The sequence below is a fragment of the Cynara cardunculus genome, assembly GCF_001531365.2.
Source record: "Cynara cardunculus var. scolymus isolate 2C chromosome LG 12, CcrdV1, whole genome shotgun sequence".
NCBI classification, from domain to species: Eukaryota; Viridiplantae; Streptophyta; class Magnoliopsida; order Asterales; family Asteraceae; genus Cynara; species Cynara cardunculus.
The window spans coordinates 14,120,370-14,140,370 of NC_037539.1; the positions used below are offsets into that span (position 1 = coordinate 14,120,370).

Below are 20,001 nucleotides of genomic sequence, written 5' to 3' on the forward strand. Positions count from 1 at the left end.
TTGAACGAAAAAGTACTTATATCTATAGCAAACCACTGATTTAACTCTTAAATCAAAGCAAACCCTTTTGCATTTGTCTCCTCATTTCGTAATCATCTTTTGATTTCTAGCTATTTGTCTTCACATCTTCTCTCTTGAACCCTTTCATATATATACATATACATATATACATATACATATATATATATAGAGAGAGAGAGAGAGAGAGATTTGGAGCAAAATTTTACCAAAATCTCCAAAAAAATTAAAATATCATAACTATTGGAGATGCTTTAAATTCTAAGTTCACACTGATTTGGCTTGGTGATAAAAAACTAATTTTGATATTTACTGCTTATTTTGGTTTGGGTTTGTGTCAATCATCCAGAGGGCCGCTACATACCTAACTTGCCTCTTACATGATCATTATGTTGGGATGGGCAATATAGGCCGGCTCGAATTGCCGATTACAAACCCTTTTTGCACAAATGAGGCATGTCCGTTTCCATCTCAAAACCAATCGAAACGAATTATTTTCAAACCAAGCTCAGGGGCAAACTCATCTAACTGAACACAACGTTTATAAACCCAAAATAATGTAGATTTTGTGGCTACATTTTCTCAAGATGAGTTGATTTCTAAAAACTGTAATGAACCCCAATTCGTAGGTTCAGACCAGCTGAAACAAACACAAACTCTGCACAACGATATCAACTAAATAATCATGTTGCAGGTGGCTGAAAAAAAACATCGATCCCTTCATCTTGCAGCGATTCATTCATACAATCCCTCTTCTTCCCAGACATCCACAAGAAAATTCACCATTTCCTGCATGATTTTGGAGTCATAAAAGAGTAATGCAGCAACCAAGATGGTTGATCATGGATATATCTCCCCATGTTGGAATTAGTATAGATTTTGTTGCTAAATTACCATAAAAAGAAATTTGATTCGAGTGATAGTGTTTTTGAACCACCACACTTGGTTTCTCATTGTAAACAAACAATTGGTTTTATGTGAAAATACCGGAAAAACACAATAGTTTACAAAAAAATATCGATTTTGGACAAATCATGTAAGTGAGGGATTTAATGTATGTGCAATGTTTAGTCCAAAATCATTCTTTCTTGCAAAAGATGGCGTGTTTTGCATTTTCATAAGAACGAGTGTGTTTACAACAAAAGTAATTAACTGTTAATCTGAAATTCGTGTTATGAAATTGTTTATAGTCCAGTTTGAAATTAAAGCTTGAAAAATAACTCGTTAAAAAAATATATGCATTCTTTTCTAAGGAAATAGATAATAGGACATACAACACATGAGGATGACTTACCGGTAGAGGAATCGGGCGTGGAAAAGGCTTGTTGGTCCCAAGCAAATTATCATAAGTTGCTTTCCAACTACACAAACATATAACCTTTGCTTTAGCACATAATATTTTAAGAGTTGATAAAGATAAATCAACAGCTTGACATGCACATGAAATTATAACAAGAAACACACATTTGTACCTCGTCGACAGATACCAAAAAGAGCTTACACAAGTTACTAGAAGGTTAATCTCTAAATAAATGTACACTTGTATTAGGTCTCCTTGCCTCCACACAGAAAAGCAGGAAAAATGTGGATGCAATAAGTAGTCTCTATAACACACATTCAGACATTTAGCACAAATATCTCAATCCATCAAATTTCTTCTCAAATTTGGTTGCTTTAGTTCTAGTTTTTTTTTGGCAAGGCATCAATCTGTTCCTATTAAAGTAAATCCTTACCTCGTCACTCCAGGCCTGTGCTTTCAAACTTTGAACAATTTGTGGAAGTCCAAGATCTACCATCTGAGCTTCGAAGCTTCCTTTGGCAAGCAAGTTCTTGAAAATCAAGACTATCAACCTCACAACCTAGCAACCATTGATGAAACACCCCTCAAATGTTAGATCATCATGTTGTAGTATTTTACTTAAATTGGTGCATAACAATCTACTAAAGGCACAAAGGAAGTTGATACTGCAGTAACAGGCATATGATGCATACATTGAGTAGATTGAATAAGCATCGAGAAACAATTAAGCATGGAAATGTGAGATAAAGAAAGAAAAAACAAAGACGAGCTGACCACTAAAAGAACCCAGCTTGAATAAATAGTAATTCAAATAAACTGAACATATATGGAGGGATAAGGGAAGACCTTCTCTTTCGTTGAACATCTGACAAATACTCAATTGCAGGTTCATAGTAGGATAAGAGCCAAACACATAGGCATGTTTCATAGAGAATCTGTTTAACAACAACTGAAGTTAGTAGTACTCTTATACTCTATAATCAAATTGAGATAGAAACATAACTATGAGAAAGGAGGTTTCAAGGTAAAACATATTTCTACCTTGTCCTTGCCCTAGTTGTCAACTACACTACCTACTAACTTATTGGACAAATTTATAATAATCGACATGTTCATAGCTTATGATAAAACTCATCCTCAATCTGAACAAATTTATAATAATCGACAGGATTCATCTTTGATATTGTAGATATTTAAGTTGCACATTAAAATGTAACCATATGATGAACAATGCTGGAACCTGATTAGATCAAACTGCAGCGGACCGGCGATAAGGATGGTGCAACAACAGCGACCAGTGATGGGACGGTGGTGTATGGCGATGATCGGAGACAGGGCTGGGTGCGGTGGCGACGAGCGGCAACAGGGGTGGTGCAGCGAGTACAGGGGTGGTGCGCGGCGATGGGGGTGGTGCGCTGCAACGGGGGTGGTGCAGCATGGACTGGCGGGAGGGAGATGGTGGCATGGGGGGTTAAGCAGTGATGATGTGTGGAGGGTGGGAGACGAGAGGGAGATGGGGAGTTATTAGGGTTTTTTTTAAATTGAAGTTTACCTGATGATCAGGTTACAAGTTACATTTTCAAATAATAAGGATCTATTTAACAAGTTTTAAAAAGTTTAAGGATTTATATAATAGATTCTATAATGTCCAAAGATTTATTTGTTTTAAAAAATTATCCAAGGACTTAATTGTTCCAAACAGTAAAGTCCATTGGGTTTTTCTGGACTTTCCCCTGTAATTTACTTTATTTTGAACGAGTATGGCCTCTTATATGGCCTTGTATCACAAAATTAATCTGAAGTACAAGTCAGTTAAGCATAAGGTACAAAAATATTAGGCACAGTTCCACCCAAAGTTCACTTAACACAACTTGTATGAGTTAATGGAAGACGAGGGTTATATTCAAGTTATCGAAAATGCCAAAAATGTTTCACGTGACTTTCACACGAGGCATTTAACGAAACAAGTTTACGGGTTTCCGTGACATTTTATCCATTAAGCTCTGACTCTAATAAGTTATTTACAAGCATTAATTCGTCTAAATGAATTAAGATAAATTGTTATTTAATTTTTGTCCTGAATAAATAATTTAAATAAGATAAAAAAATATCATTTTAACTTTCTGCCTACGTAAATGTTAAATAAAAATAAACTATTCAATGAATATAAACTATTCAAAATAACATAAATAATATAAGTTCAACGAGTTAATAAAACAATACTTAATAACTTGAAATATATTTAAAACAATTAAATATCACCGGTCGATTACACGTTTTAATTAATATATTTGATGATAAACTATTTATTTTTTAACGAAACATGTGAAAAAGAATTAGTTCAAGGGAAACATGTAAAGTCAATCCTTAGTATTAAGTTAGAACCAAACACGTAAGGGTTGTTTATTTTTAATAAAAAAGCTTTTAATGTCCTCTTAAGCCTGAATCGGTCAGACATAAGATGATTCAGTGTGTTTGTTTTTTTTTCAATTAAGAGCTTAAAAGCTCTTATTAGGTCTGAAATTTAAGTGGTTGTGAAACATCTTATTACCTCTTATTTCAAATCGTCGCCTATCTACTCTGATCTCTTTGCGCTCAATTTCTCTAGATCAACTCTTCTGTCTCGATCTCTCATCTCTCAACTTTGTCAACTGTCGATCCATATCAACTCTCGATCTCTCATCTTCAAACTTCAGATTTCAGATGCAAAAAACAAACAGTCTAACTGATTCAGATTTCAGACTTCAGCACAACCTCTTAAAAATCAGAAGTGAATTCAGACTTCAGACTTCAGACTTCAGCACCTCTTAAAAAACAAACGCCACCTTAATAAAACTTAATCAATTCAACTAACCATTCATTAAGCCTATAAGCCGAAAACTAATATCCTCTTCATGACCCAATTGAACAAAAAACACTTTTTGCAATGAAATCAAAACCTTCACGATGATACTTATAATCGATAAAAACCAAGATTTTAATAAACTTTAAGGACGATCTTGGTACTTTACTCTATATATAGAGATTCGTGATTCCTAACAATATCGTTAGATATCTTTATACATTCAAATAATTAGTTATATCAAACACAAATAAAAAGAAACGGGTACACCTTTGTTACAAAATATCTTTTAGAAGACTAAACAAAAGAATGCCAAATAATTGAAGTGGAATAATGTCTCGTTTGATATGCAGACAATATTGAACTAGACGTGAGCGGGTTAATAAGAATAAGATACGCTGGTGAAAGAATAATTTGAAATTTTAAAGCTTTTATATGACACGACAATTAGCAATTTAATTACCTATCTTGTTTCATCTTCGTGATTTTTTGTTCCACCTATGTTGGTGGTGCATTTTTGTACACTCGATTTTTTCGTATCCTCGTTCAATTCTTATATCAAATATAAGATAACAAAATTTTATTTGGTCCTATTCTATATACCAAACACAACTAAACGGACCTTTTGTTCTCACGTATAACCGTGGCATGTGAACCATTTGAAGCCATTCTCCCTTAAGATTATAAATTGGAGGTTTGTGGGGATTAATTTATTGGCCAAAAAGACAAACACAAGGAAGCTTCGACGAAACATCGGAGCCATTTAAGTACCATCTCGGACCACAAGTAAACATCTCTATATCTATCAATAAAACATAATGCATGGAAAAAAAGTCATATTTTGATTTCATAAAATATTAATGTTTTATAGATATAAAAATAATAAAAAGTAGTAAATAAATGAAAGAATAATTAAACTCATTTCATGTTACGTTTGATTTAAAATATTGATTTTTTTTATAAGATGTTGTCTTAGAATTTTTGAATTTTTATTTTATTATCTATACTATATTATAAAGTATTTGATAAAAAAATTTAAAAATATTTTTTATGTATGAAGTATTGTTTATTGATGCATATTAATTAAAGTTCAAGATTACAAGTAATTTTGCATAAGTGCAATTTATTAAAGCTTCATTTTTAAATTCGTGTAACTAACTGCAAATAAACATAATCAAATACATGACAAAAATTCATTTTAAATATAAAAAATCTAAATTATAATTAAGATAATTATTGAGTTTTAACAGAATGTTCAATTATTATCTTTATAAAAAAATTATATTATTAAACCAAAAATAAATTACTTTATTATTAAATCTAAGTTAACGTATAATAAAAAATTGAATTAAAGAAGTTACACCAGAAAAACAAGAATTATTAAATAGTTAATTTGATACTAATATAGATGTATTTTTTTTTCAAATTTTTATGCTATCTTTAAATTTATATTTCATTCAAAAATAAAAACATTGACGTTTTCACAAAACCACATAAAATCGTATTATATCGATAGAGAAAAATAAAAACTAAACAATAAAATGCAGATTCATTTCCCTGCATTACTCGAGTACCCTTCTAATTATAATAAAAGGGCCCATTATATCTTTTTTTTTTATCTAATTATATTTTTTTTTTTCATCTAAATTTAGTCGACATGACTAATTTGAATAGAAGGAAAACATGATAATGACAATTTAATGAAGAAACTCTTAATATTTCAAGATTTGTGTATGATTTATGTGAACAGATATAAACAATAAAAAATAATAAAGAAAATGAAAGTGAACTCATTTGATGTTATATTAGTGTTGCGTGGATATTAAAAAATATATATTTTATTTTACGTGTTTATTTTTAAATCTATTTTTAAATGAACTATACTGCAAGTTTATATGTAATATTTATAATGATGAAATTACGAGTTCAAAATAATTATTATTGTCAAATTTGGTTTATAAAGATAGGTTTCAAACTTATTTAATTAATATATATTGCTATGAAATATGTTGTATCATGATGAAAATTATTAGTAACAATTATAGTTTAATTATCTACTATTTAGCTTACTATTAAATGATATATTTTATAATGAATGGATATAAAAAATGATATACAGTTGACAAATAAATCAAACCACAATCATGGTAAAAATTATAATTCCAAAATACTATAATGTTACTTATTACTAATGCATTGATTTACGACTATAACAAACATATACATCTTATATTAACAGCTCCTCTTTTTGAATGCATGTATAACAACTATAAGCAAAACAACATTATGGTTTGTGTGGCATGGGATGACTATGTTATTTTTTATTTGTCTATTTCATGCATAAAAATAACAATTATAATGTATTATATGGCGTTTTAGGTTATAAACTTACCAATAATATTCATAAGATAACAAATCCAATAATATGATAACCCGTGATTATGAAACAACCAGAAGTATAATTGTATCTAAAACATTATCAAATGATTATATATTTGATTAACATATGCATAACCTGCTAAAACAAATAATAAAATTCAATAACCAAAGTAACAATAATATTAATAGTGTGAAGTAATATTGTAAATGAGTTTAAATAATGGAAATATCAAAAGATAGCAAGTATCATTTGCATAACTATATGAATTCGACGACTGAACTATGCAACTTGCATTATAATTTGACTTCAAGGTTATCAAAACAAACACTATTAATCTATATACATATATATACACACACACACTAGGTTCGATCCCGTGTATTACACGGGGTAATTTAAAAAATTTAAATCATGTTAGGAACTTATTTTACAGATATGAATGATCACCAAAAGTACGATGCTACTTCAGACTTGTAACTCTGAAGTATTATTCTGAAGAATAACTCTGAAAAATGTATTATCAGAAGCTCTGCATGAACTATGCAAAAGCTCTACATGGTGCTTCGTCTGGAAAAGAAGACTTCAGAGTTCGGGTGAGTTAACTCTGAAGAATGACTCCTCAAACTTGTACTCTGAAAATAACTCTGAAGAATGATCTTCAGACTTGTATTTTTGAAATAACTCTAAAGTATAAAATCAATCCCATTAAATCAGAGTTCAGACTTCTAAGTCTAAAAAAAAGACTTCAGAGTTCAGACTTCTAAATCTGAAAAAAAGACTTCAGAGTTCAGACTTCATAGTTTGGGTGAGCTAAGTCTGAAAAAGAAAACTTCAGAATTTGGGTGAGCTAACTCTGAATAATGACTCTTCACACTTGTACTCTTCAGACTTGTAGAAGACTTCAGAGTTCAGACTTCTAAGTCTGAAAAAGAAGACTTCAGACTTCTTTTTCTAAGTCTAAAAAAACTTCAGAGTTCAAACTTATAAGTCTGATAAAGAAGACTTTGGACTTATTTTCTAAGTAAAAAAAAGACTTCTCAGTTCAGACTTCTAAGTCTGAAAAAGGTGACTTCGGACTTCTTTTTCTAAGTGAAAAAAAATACTTCAGAGTTCAGACTTCTAAGTCTGAAAAAGAAGACTTCAAAGTTCAGACTTCAGAGTTCGGGTGAGCTAAGTATGAAAAGGTAGACTTCAGAGTTCGGGTGAGCTAACTCTTTAGAATGACTCTTCAGACTTGTACTCTTGAAATAACTCTAAAGTATAACTCTGAAAAATGACTTTAAAGACTTGAATTTAGAAACGAATCTATATCAATAATTAGTTAAAATGAAGTTAACCCTAGAATAAAATTGAATTTAGAAATGAAACTATATCAGTAAATTGAATTTAAACTTAGAAGAGCGCATGAGTCAAATCTAAAGACAAAGTCTAAAGACCTTGAGTTTAGAGTTATTCAAATACCCAACATCTTTGAAAAAGACCCCATGGTAAAGTTTTCATACACAAAGCAAGACCAACCAGAAGCGTTCACTGTCTTTTTGGATTTTTTTTCTTGGGAATAACTTTTGCAGCTAAAGACTTGGCTAGCTTTAAGCTGTCCTTAGTTTGCTTCTTTTGGAGAGTAAGTTTTTCCTCAGCTTTGAGGGCCTCGAGCCTTTCAGCTTCGGTCAGGAAGTCAAACTCACCACAACTAGAGGTACGAAGTGAGATTTTTACTCTAGTTTGGTCGAGTGACTCCCTAAGCTGAGTCATCCGCTGGTCGGTAGGAGTGTTGGGGGTTGGGTTCTCAGGGACTGATTCCTCCAACCGACCGCAGGTAGTCGAGGAAATAGACAATGGATACAAGGAGGTGACGAGTACTTGGCTTGAGGATTCATCATATAAGGGTTCAAGGGGTTGAAATAGTACCCTGAGGTTCACTTCTTCAGCGACACTTTTGCCCTTAGACGTGGTGCTCTGGTTCATTTCTAGAGCATCCTCTTCTCCTCTTTGCTCCCCCTAGGATATGGAATCCCTGATAGCAACTCCTTTGGTGGCAGTGGTAGGACACTAGTATTGGATGGTGAAGTCGTCTTCGTCGTCATCATCATTGTCGTCATCCAGGTCGCTGCCGGAGACAGGGAGGTCGGGAGAATCTCCTTCCTTATCATCATCTTCATCATCATCATCATCATCGTCTTCTTCTTCCACATCACTAGCAACAGGTACAGAGGTAATGGGAAAGACATCGTCACGAGGTTCAGCTCAGACGACATCAACTTCCTCAGCTACAGGAGCTTCATTGGAAGTTGAAATATCACAGACAACCTCAGCGTCAGATTCAGCTCTGGGAGCTTCAGCTTGAGCTTCATAGATTGCTGGAGCGGTAGGTTCAGCAAGAGCAATAGTAGATGGTCTAGTGTCAGACCTTATCTCCCCCTCTCTTGTGATGGCTTGAGAGCATAAGCCAGAGAGTTGGTCGATGCTCTAAATCTAGAGAACCATCATCTCCTCTAACCTTGTTAGAGCGCTGGCTAGGCTATTCGTCGCTTCACGCTCTTCATTAAGCTGAGTGCGGTCATCAGTGGTAAAGGATCGAGCAGTCACTGGAGCTGGTTGACGAAGAGCGACTAGGACTTGTTGCATCAGCTCCGCTTGCTGAAGAGAATGGGCATGTGCTTCATCGGTTTTGCTCGTGAGAGCAGGGATGGCCTCAGCATTTGCTTTAACTGCCTCTTGGAAAGAGGAGAGCTGGCTTTTCATGTCTTGGACTTCAGCCCTGACAGTTGAGAGGTCTGCAGCAACTTTGTCCCTACGAGACATGTCTTTATGGACCTCGTCCATTTTTCTGAAGACAGTCTCGACCGCTGGAAGGAGCAACTTCACATTCGTTCCCATATCATCCTCTTCTTCGTTCATGGCTTGAGCCTCAGATGGACCTGAAAAGGAATGTGAGTGAGCATATGGAAGCTCTTGTTTAGAAGAAACAAAAGGGTAATCTAAAGAATTAACACTGCTTTACTCCATGGTGCGCTTGTGAAGATGAGAACTAGTATGCTGAGGAGCTTCGGAAGGAGCTACCTCAGGTCTAGTGGTGAGTGTCTCATCATCAGGGAGGACTGGCACTAATGACTCACTGACACGTATTAAGACCAACAAAGGAGGGGAAGAAAAGATGGTTGAGATTGGAGTGAGTGATCAGCGGTGGCAGCACTGATATTCTCATCTTCAGTGATTTGGGTCATTGAGGCGGTTTGGGAGAGGTGCCACTAATACGATAGTGATATCAGGAATCACTAAAGATCTAAGATGGCTAACTGAGACCTTTTGAGAGGTCACAGCCAGAGATGTGGTAGTCCCCTTTTTGGCCTTCTTGGTCTTCGGAGGAGAACCAAGAGTTGGTTGAGATGGACGTTTTGTAGAAATGGTTGTGGTGGTTGGGTTAGACTTGAGGGGGATTTTCCTTGTATTGACCACCGAAGAAGGAGTAGGGGTAATTGAAGAGTATTGCACCACTGAAGCTAGTGCAACATCTCCATCCCTGAGCTTGTGATCCAGAATCCTGGATCCAAGCCTGCAGACAGGAATATTACCTTCCTTAAAGTACTTGTCACCAAATATTTTGGCAAAGACCATGGACAAGAACCTGGTGTAGGGAACCACTTTCTCCCTCTGACGCTTGTTCAGCTTAAGCGCCAGGTCGTCGAAGATGACGGCAGCAAAGTTGATTGGTCGGCGTTGGATCACTGAGACGCCAATGGTGAGAGCGACTCTAGAAGCCTTATCCTGGCCACCAGTCTTTCCACCCATGCTTTGGATGAAGTGGGAGAATAGATTCTGCCACACCGCCGACTTGCGGTTCTTCTCGATCTTTGACAGCGACTTAAGAGGCTAGCTGGATTCCTTCTTCATTGGCCATTAGTAGCCAATGTCATAGAGGCAGACAATGATCTCTACAGTAGAGGGTCGCTGGCGAAGGGACCCTGAGGAAAGCGAAGAGCGTGCCTAAGAGTGGTCACGCCAAAACTCACAGTCATCCTGTTGAAGGTGAAGGAGATTTTCTCCACCTGATGACCGTTCTTGTCTTTCTCTTGCACCACCTCAGCAGTCATCCAGAACTTCTGAAGAGCCTCCCTAACCATGACAGGTTCATGGTTGAGAGCGTAGGCGATTGGGGATATCTGTAGGAAGGCAGCAACATCCTCACAGATAGTTTTGTTTGTGGGAATGTCCAACAAGGCAATGTGGTTGTTGGCCTTGAAGGAGATGTCTTCCACTGTAAAGTTCATGTTCTTGGCAGTCATTTTCTGTTTTTGGTTGAGAAATAGGAAGAAAAACAATTTATATATTAGTAGTCCAAGATTGATTGTGACATTTTTAAGTTTTAGAACAATAAAACTTCTTTTGAAAAAACCACAAATGAGATATTAGGGTTTTTCAAGTAGAATAGAGTTTTTGAAACTAGATTATAACCATGAATAAGAATGTGTTATTAATCTGTCTGTTTGTGTTTTAAGACAACAAGGTTCTTAAAATTTCAAACAATGGTTTCATTTAGAAGGAGTAGAATAGTTCAATAATGTAAAGAAGGTTATCGACCTTAGAGTTCTTTTGAAGAAGGTCGAAGGATTTGAGTGTTCTTGAGAGTTCTTGCTTGCAAAGTCTTTTTAGCAGAGGTTTGTCAAAGATTTTTGTAAGCATAAAGAAAATATGAGGGAAAAGATCTCATATTTATAAGTAGGAGGAGAGAGAAAATAAATAGGAGAGAGAAAAATACGACTGTTGAGGAATTGCCATGATGAAAAATATGGCACGTTCTCATCTATGATTGAATGGAAGTTAAAGCAGGTCGCGTGTGTCAGACCTTTTTACGCGTCTCAAAGCGATTCGTATTGGTAGCAGAGAATGTCGTCATTAAGACGGTTCATTAACTATTTCTTTTAAAACGAAAAGGTTTTAAGAAATTTGAAGAGTCGCATTCACTGATAAGACAATCACTGAATAAAAACCTTTTAAAACGTTTGGTCACTGAAGGAGAAAAGCTTTAGTGATGGTTTTGTTTTAAGAAATGAAAATATGTCGGAAGAACATACTTTCATAAAAAGCTTCAGTGTCAGTGATAAGAGAATCATTGAAACTGACATTTAAAAACATTTGAATGACTGAAGGTAGAAAGGTTCAGTGATCTTTTTGATTTTAAGAAAAGACAAGTATAAAAGAGATATACTTACTTATAAATGTTCAGCGATTTAAAGAATCACTGAAACAAACTTTTAAAAAGTTTTGATCACTGAAGAAGAAAAACTTTAGTGATAGTTTTAAGTTTAAAGAACAAGTATACATACCTTAGAGAGAATAGATACATTTACTCAATAATGCAGTGATAGAGATAGAGCACTGAATCATTTCACTTACTGATTGATGCGTATAGCTGAAGAAGATTATTCTTCAGCATTTAGCATCCCCAATTCGCTGATCAAGATATTAAATCTTGTCTCATCAAGAGGCTTGGTGAAAAGGTCAGCGAGCTGGTAATCAGTTGGAAAAAAGTGAAGTTCAATATCATTATTCATAACATGATCTCTTATATGTTTGGTCTTGGAGTGAAGAACAGGGTTATTTGCAATTGCAATATCACTGGTGCTATCACAATAGATAGGAATCTTCGAGAATTGAAGATCATAGTCGTTTAGCGGGTTTTTCATCCAAAGCACTTGAGCACAGCAACTTCCAGCGGCTTCATATTCAGCTTCAGCGGTTGATGTCGACACTGAGTTTTGCTTCTTACTTGTCCAACTCACCAACTTTCCACCTAGAAGCTGACAGCCTCCAGTGGTGCTTTTTCTATTTATCTTGCAACCTGCAAAATCACTATCCGAATAACCTATTAGGTCAAAACCTGAACCCTTATGGTACCAGAGACCCAAGTTAGGAGTTCCCTTCAGGTATCTAAAGATGCGTTTTACAACGATCTGATAGAATTCCTTAGGTTCAGATTGATATCGTGCACATAAGCAAGTAGAATACATGATATCTGGTCGACTAGCTGTGAGATACAACCGAGAGCCGATCATTCCTCCATAAACAATTACATTTACAGGCTTTTCATTTGGATCCTTGTTCAGAGAGAGTGAAGGAGCCATTGGAGTCTTCATAGATAAGCTATTAGATAGATCAAACTTCTTCAGCATGTCATGGACATACTTACTTTGACTGATAGAGATACCTTTATCTGATTGCTTGATCCGGAGACCTAAAAAAAAGGTTACTTCTCCCATCATACTCATCTGGTATTCTTTCTTCATGCGATCAGCAAATCGAAAACATAAAGAGGGATTAGTGGAACCAAAATTAATATCATCGACATAAATTTGGACTAGAATGATATGTCCTTTAACTTTCCTAAGAAATAAGGATTGGTCAATCTTTCCAAGAACAAATTTCTCAGAGATGAGAAACGAGGAGAAGGTGTCATACCAGGCACGGGAAGCCTGTTTCAACCCATAAAGAGCTTTATCCAAACGATAGACATAGTTTGGATACTTAGAGTCAAGAAACCCTGGAGGTTGTTTAACGTAAACTTCATCTTGAAGTTTTCCATTTAGGAAAGCGCTCTTTACATCCATTTGGTAGACTTTGAAGTCTCTATGGGCAACAAAGGCTAGAAAGAGTCGAATTGCTTCGAGTCTAGCCACTGGTGCGAAGGTCTCGTCATAATTGATCCCTTCTTCTTGTCTATAACCCTAAGCAACAAGACGAGCCTTGTTATGGGTTACCACACCTTCTTCATCTAACTTGTTGCGATGGACCCATTTGGTGCCTATCTCTGTCTTGTCAGATGGACGTGAGACAGGGTACCATAATTTGTTCCTATCAAACCCAATGAGCTCATCTTGCATAGAAATGACCCAACTAGGGTCTGAGATAGCATCACTGATCTTCTTGGGTTTAACTAAAAAAAGAAAGTTGACAAAGAGACAGATATTACCTAGACCATGACGAGTCTGAATACCTGCACCTGGATCACCAACAATTTGATGAATTGGATGGTCTTTAGTCCATCGCTGAGCTGGTAGGGGATTAACATCTGAGCATAGAAGTTCAGGAACAGAGGATGAGACTTCAGCTACAGTGTCTTCAGCTATTGGAACAATTGCTAAAAAAACTTCCAATTCAGCGATTGAAATAGGTTTAGATGCTTAAGGCTTTTCATTCACTGGTTGATCAGTGTTTGAAGTAAAAGGAGGAACACAGCTAATGGCACAACAACGATCTCTGAAGAAGACATATCGGTGTGACTAACTGCAACTGGAATGATTAATGGATCATCTTCAAATTCTGGGGCTTCAGAGTTGAGAGGAACGCTGAAGAAAGCTTTAGGTTGTCCATAATGAGAAAACATCTAGTTTTTTAATTCATCTTCATCATCTAAGATGGATTTAGAATTAGTTGATTGATATTCATCAAATATGACATGAATAGTTTCTTCTATCGTTTGTCGGCGTTTGTTGAATACTCTAAAGGCTTTGGACACTGAAGAATATCCAAGAAATATTCTTTCATCAACTTTGGGATCGAACTTTCCTAGTTGATCACGGTTGTTGAGAATATAATACGTGCAACCAAAGATATGTAGAAAGCTGATAGAGGCCTTTCTGCCATGGAAAAGTTCATAAGCTGTCTTCTTGAACCTCTTAACGATCAGCGATCGATTTTGAATGAAACAAGCGGTGTTGGCAGCTTCAGTCTAGAAATTGGTAGGGAGATGGGACTCGTTAAGCATTGATCGAGCAACCTCAATGATTGTTCGATTTCTTCTTTCATCGATCCCATTTTGCTATAGAGTTCTCACTAAAGAAAAGTTGTGAGAAATTCCCTTGCCCTCAAAGAAGTGATCCATAGTATTGTTTTTGAATTCAGTACCATGGTCACTTCTAATAGATCGTACTTTAATATTGTTAGGTACTTCTATTTTCTTGATGAACGATATGATATCTTCAGGTGCTTCACTTTTGGATCTGAGAAAGAAAACCCAAGTGTACCTGGAGTACTCATCAACAATGACGAGTGTATACTTCTTTCCAACAATAGATTGCACGTTCACAGGACCAAAGAGATCCATGTGCAGTAGTTAAAGAGGCGATGTCACTAAAGAGATTTGCTTTGACTTAAAGCTAGCTCTAGTATGTTTTCCATTCTCACACGCTGAGCAAAGAGATTCCTTTGTAAAGGAGTGTTGAGGAAGACCAGTGACAAGATCATTTTTAGACAACTCGCTGAGTGTCTTAAAGTTAAGGTGAGAAAGTTGTTTGTTCCACAGCAAGTTGATATCTGACGAAGCTTTATAGAGGAAACAACTATTCTCAGTGAGACAAGAATTCATATTGATGATGTAGACATTCTCCAAACAAGAACCGGTCAAGGCAACCTTATGATCGTTGTCATTGACATAACATGAATTCTTAGAGAACTTCACTATGTAGTGTTTATCACACAGTTGACTGACGCTGAGGAGGTTGTGCTTCAGTCCTTCAACGTATGCAACACGTTTGAATGTGGTTGCACCATTGGTTAATATAGCAAAACCTATGGTATATCCTTTTCCATTACCTCCAAAGGACACGGAAGGTCTTCTTTCTTCCTTGTAGTCAATTAGCAAGGATTTGTGTCCGGTCATGTGCCTTGAGCATCCACTATCGAGATACTGTATGCCTTTGACTTTTTGCACAAGGGAACATTTTAAAAATGCTTTTGGCACCCATCTATTTGGGTCCAACAATGTTAAAGGCTTCATCTACTAAAACTGAAGAACCACCGTCAGCAAACGACTTCACTGAACCTGGATAGGTTTTAGTGGAAATAAGAACAACCCCTGACACTAAAGATATAGAGTCAGTGGTTGTCTTCACTGAGCCTGATGAAGAGGCTTCAGTGGTGGGAACTACAATACCTGATACTGAAGGCTTAGCATCATTAGTTGTCTTCACTAAGCCTAAAAAAGAGGCTCCAGTGGTTTTTTTCACCTAGGTTGCTTTAGCAGCCTTAGTGGATGATTTTACTTTGGTTGATTTCTCAACCTTAGCTACTTTCTTTCCCTTGGTGGGTGGACCAGCCTTGGCAGCAGAAGGATACTTACTGGCAATGTGTGTGGTTTCACCACAGTGCTTACACTTCCTATAGCTGAAGGTAGCTTTAGGGCCAGGAAGTACCAGATTTGAAGAGGGACGAGCTCTAAGGATTCCCTTCTCATTAGTTCTTGGAGGAACTTTAAAGGATTTGGAGTCCTTAGGTGAAGCATTCACCTTGAGCTGAGACTTAGATTTCTGAGAAGACTCGGAATTCTTGGTCCTTGAAGAAGAAGAAGGATTACAAGCTGAAGAAATAGATTTGAATCTATTTGACTTTTTAGTCTTCTTGGGAAGAGGTGCTTTGACAATGGATTTACCCTTGTCTTTGCAACCTGAACTGGAAGGATTTTCGTCAAAATGACTCACAGCAAAAGAGGACTGAGAGGAAAAAGTGTCAGGAATAAAAGAGATAAATGTGTCAAACTTGAGCATGGACCTGTCAGTGACACTATCTTCCTGATCATAGGAAAATCGTAGACTAGTCTTTATCTTGGCAGAGATCTGAGCGTTAATAATCTCTGAGGCCTTGACAGAGGCTTTGCACCATCCTTCAATGGTAGCCTTCTCAGCCCTGAGTTCAACAATTGCTTGCTCACACTCAATGATAGCCTGTTCGTGTTCGACAATGATGGTTTAGTTCACAATGACCTGATCCTTAAGATCTTCTTCAATCTTAGTCAGCTCTTTGATCTTTGAATGAAAACTTTTCAACTGTTCTTGAAGATCAATATTAAATATTTATGCTTTAGACTTGCCATTCAGGGCATTGTAAAGGTCCACTTTCAGCCCGTGTAACATTGATAGGCTAGAAAAGAAAGAAGAATATGGTTCATTAAGGAAACATACCTAAGCGAGTGAGGATGATGAGGGATCATAAGAAGTTGATGTCTCTGAAGCTTCTTTGATATCCTTAGCCATTAAGCAGAGGTAAGCCGTGTCTTCCTCATCAGATGGTGATTCATCAAACGAATCAGCCCAGTCATGCTCTTCAGCGACAAGACCTTTGGCCTTTTGCTGGGATCTCTTCATCTTCTTATACTTCTCCTTCAGCTTCAAGTATTTGTCGTCCTTCGATCTGAAGGAGGATGGGGTTTTAGAAGATGGCATCACAGCTTTCTTAGACCTGCATTCACTAGCAAAGTGACCCTTGTGGTGACAGTTGTAGCAGATCGTTGAGGACTAGTCTATATTATCACTTGTTGGTCAGCGAAAGGGTTCTGCTGAAGTTACTTTTTCTGGAGAATCTCCTAAAAGATCTAGTCAATAGCGCCAATGATTCATCAAAGTCTGCAAGATCAGACTCTGATAGATCCTCGGAGTTAGTAGAGTCTAGCTTAGTGATAACAATAGGAGGAAGAGAAGAAAGAGAAGATGGGAGTTCAGCTGAAGCATCTTCAGAGATTAGAGCTAACGGAGAGCTCTTCATTTCTCTGGAATCTTTGATTAGATTCATTTTCAGCTGTCGAGACTGCTCATGATTGAGCAATATCCCATAAAGAGTGCTAAGAGAGAGAGATGACATGTCATTGGACATCTTGAGACACATGGCATAAGTATCCCAAGACTCAGGCAAACATCCCAGAAACTTCGTTAAAGTTTCAGAATTAGAATATTCACTGCCTACAATCCTTAAATCTATAAGAAGATAATTAAAACGTTGATGTACTTCAGACAATGTTTCAGTCTTTCCACAGAGAAAGCTTTCATATTGTCTTACTAAATTAATCTTCCTCGATTCTTGAACCTAAGAGGTTCCTTCATATTGAGCACATAAAGTGTCCCACATGGATTTAGAGGTTCTGAGTTTCATCACATAATGATAAACCTCATCAGGAAGAGACATAGTTATTATAGACCTAGCACAAGTGTTTATAGCTATCTTCTTTTTGTCTTCGTCGCTCCATTGATGAGGGAGCTTTGGAATCTGCCGTTCAGGAATCGCGGCAGTCGTAGCTGTTTCAGAAACAGCCAGAGAAATAGCATATGGAACATATGGTTCATTTTCTATGTAGTGTGGAATTTCAGGATCCACACCTTACAGAAAGAGAACATCCGATTTTTCCAAAAACTAAAGTTGTCTCGGATAAATTGGAGTAGTTTGGCAAGAGAGCCAGTGTGTTTGTGTTTTGTAAACCCATTTGAAAGCAATAAGATTATCTAAAAAAAAGTGATAATATAATGTTGAAACAACTAAACAACAAGAATAGAAATACACTGCTCTGATACCATTTGTTGGTCCCGTTATGGTCTACAAGATGTGTATAACAGTTTGTAGAAGAGGGAGATGAATACAAACACAGTAAACTTTTCAAATTTAAAATGTATATTGATAAAGAATTATCAATACAGATTTTACAAGATTGTTTGCGAAAAGATAATGTAAAGATAACCTATCTAAAGAATCTAAGTTACACACAAGTTCTTAGCAAAGAGAAATGATTTGTTGTTTAAGACTTAGAAGAAAGTAAGTTCTTTCTGGGTAAGAACTATTTAGAATACTTAAAAGGGATTCTAACTTGCTTTTGAAGATAAGCATATTATGTTCTTTAGATGTGTGTTCTTTCACGTATGAATGTAAGAGTTAGGGTCCAAGAGTAAAAGATGTCTTTGCATGGAAATGCACATTTAATGCAATGCAGTGGGGTTTGAACACGCGTCAAACCTTTAGAGAAAGACTTGTCCTTTGCTATAGTGAATAGTACAAAAAGTGTATTCATGAGCAGACATCCTTTCATATAGTTGGTGGGTAGTAGAGTCAACTAATCGGCTTCACACCGTACTACACTCTAGAAAGGGTATGGGTTTGTCCTTTGTGTGTGGAAGTACAAGACAAAAACAATCGTGCTCAACAAACTTCTTTTGATCGCTGAATGCTGGAATAACCTGAAGGTCTCTTCAGTATTTGCTAAGGCTTGGGCAGTCTTCACACATGTGTAGACCAGATTGTAATCACTTAATAGCGCTTCGTATCACGAACTCGTCAGTCTCTAATCTTCAGCTTCAGTCTTCGACTTTCTCTGAAGGTTCTTTGGTGTGAGTTTTGTCTTCTTGAAGTATCGTTGTAATGATGGATTTACATTCCATGTTCTCAGCGATCACTGAACAGACTCAGTGATGATCGCTGGAACTGAAAGACAGAAATATAAATACTTCGTATAAGGTAAAAGGGATTATATCAAATCACTGAGAGAGAGGATCAACATGGCCCTATTGTGATTTCTATGTCTATCAACATAATGCCTTCGTATTTGATATGCTCGGTTTATGTGTTTAAGATGTTCAATGAAATGTTCAAGTGGATTGAATCTATTATGGGATTTGGGTTTTTGTATGATTTAGATACACATTTGGATTCATGAAATCACCTAAATCCACTCCACAATTAAGTCTTACATGTTGGATTGTTGATGACATTAACATATCCATCTTCTTGAAGTATACCTATTTTGTAGTTTGATTCCTGTTGCTTTCAAAAAAGTCTTTCTCCTTCTCTTATCGATTCTTTGACAATCATTCTTCTCCAACTCACTTCTGATGGCCCAATCGTCAGCATTCTGTAGGCTAGAGTAAATCTTCAAAGGTTGGTTGAATGGGAAACTAACCCCCAAATCTTTATTGTTCTTGAACACCCTGATAGAAATGTATCTACAAAGAAACTGGCATGCCCAAGTCCTAATTATATCAAGATCATGTATGTGTGTGTATATATATATATATATATGAAATTTTTGTATATCGTCGGTTGGCTGTAGAGCCACAAAGAAACAAGTAATACTTACACAAATATGTTAAAGATTCTAGAGAATGGAGTAGGAGTGGTAAGCTTTGGTGGGATCAAACGAGAGGTAGATATGCTGCTTCCAGTCGCCATTTCCGTTGGTGAAAACATTGGTTTGAAGAATGTACGATTGCTCTATTCTGTTCCCCAAAAGCTCGAAATCTATCTCATCAAACTCAAAGTTTTGCTATGAAAGCTGTAATTATTCCAATAAATGCACACACATTTAGGCTATGTTTGAGTTGATAAGTTAGCTGATGGCTGATAAATTAGTTGGTGGTTGATAGGCTGATAAAAATATAAAATGATCAAAAAAGACATTCAGAAAAATTAATCAATTATAATATTTCAAAATATAATTCAAACAAATTTATAATAATATAATATATTAACTAATGCAAACAAGATAGTAAAAAGTTAAAAATATATAATAAAAGAATTTTATATTGATTACTACACACACACACACACATATATATATATATATATATATATTATAATATTTTGGATTTGTTAAAACATATTTTTAAAAAAGAAACTGTTATTTATGATTTTAAACAACCAATACATATAATA

General features: G+C 35.9%; 1 long non-coding RNA gene across 1 annotated transcript; it reads right to left on the reverse strand.

Annotated features, from left to right (window-relative positions):
• Positions 1 to 631: 631 nt before the first annotated feature.
• Positions 632 to 1,815, reverse strand: LOC112522397. Its single transcript, XR_003070179.1, has 3 exons — positions 1,752 to 1,815; positions 1,313 to 1,379; positions 632 to 807 (listed from the first exon to the last, which is right to left on the reverse strand). It is a non-coding gene; the product is annotated as an uncharacterized LOC112522397 (long non-coding RNA).
• Positions 1,816 to 20,001: the final 18,186 nt, after the last annotated feature.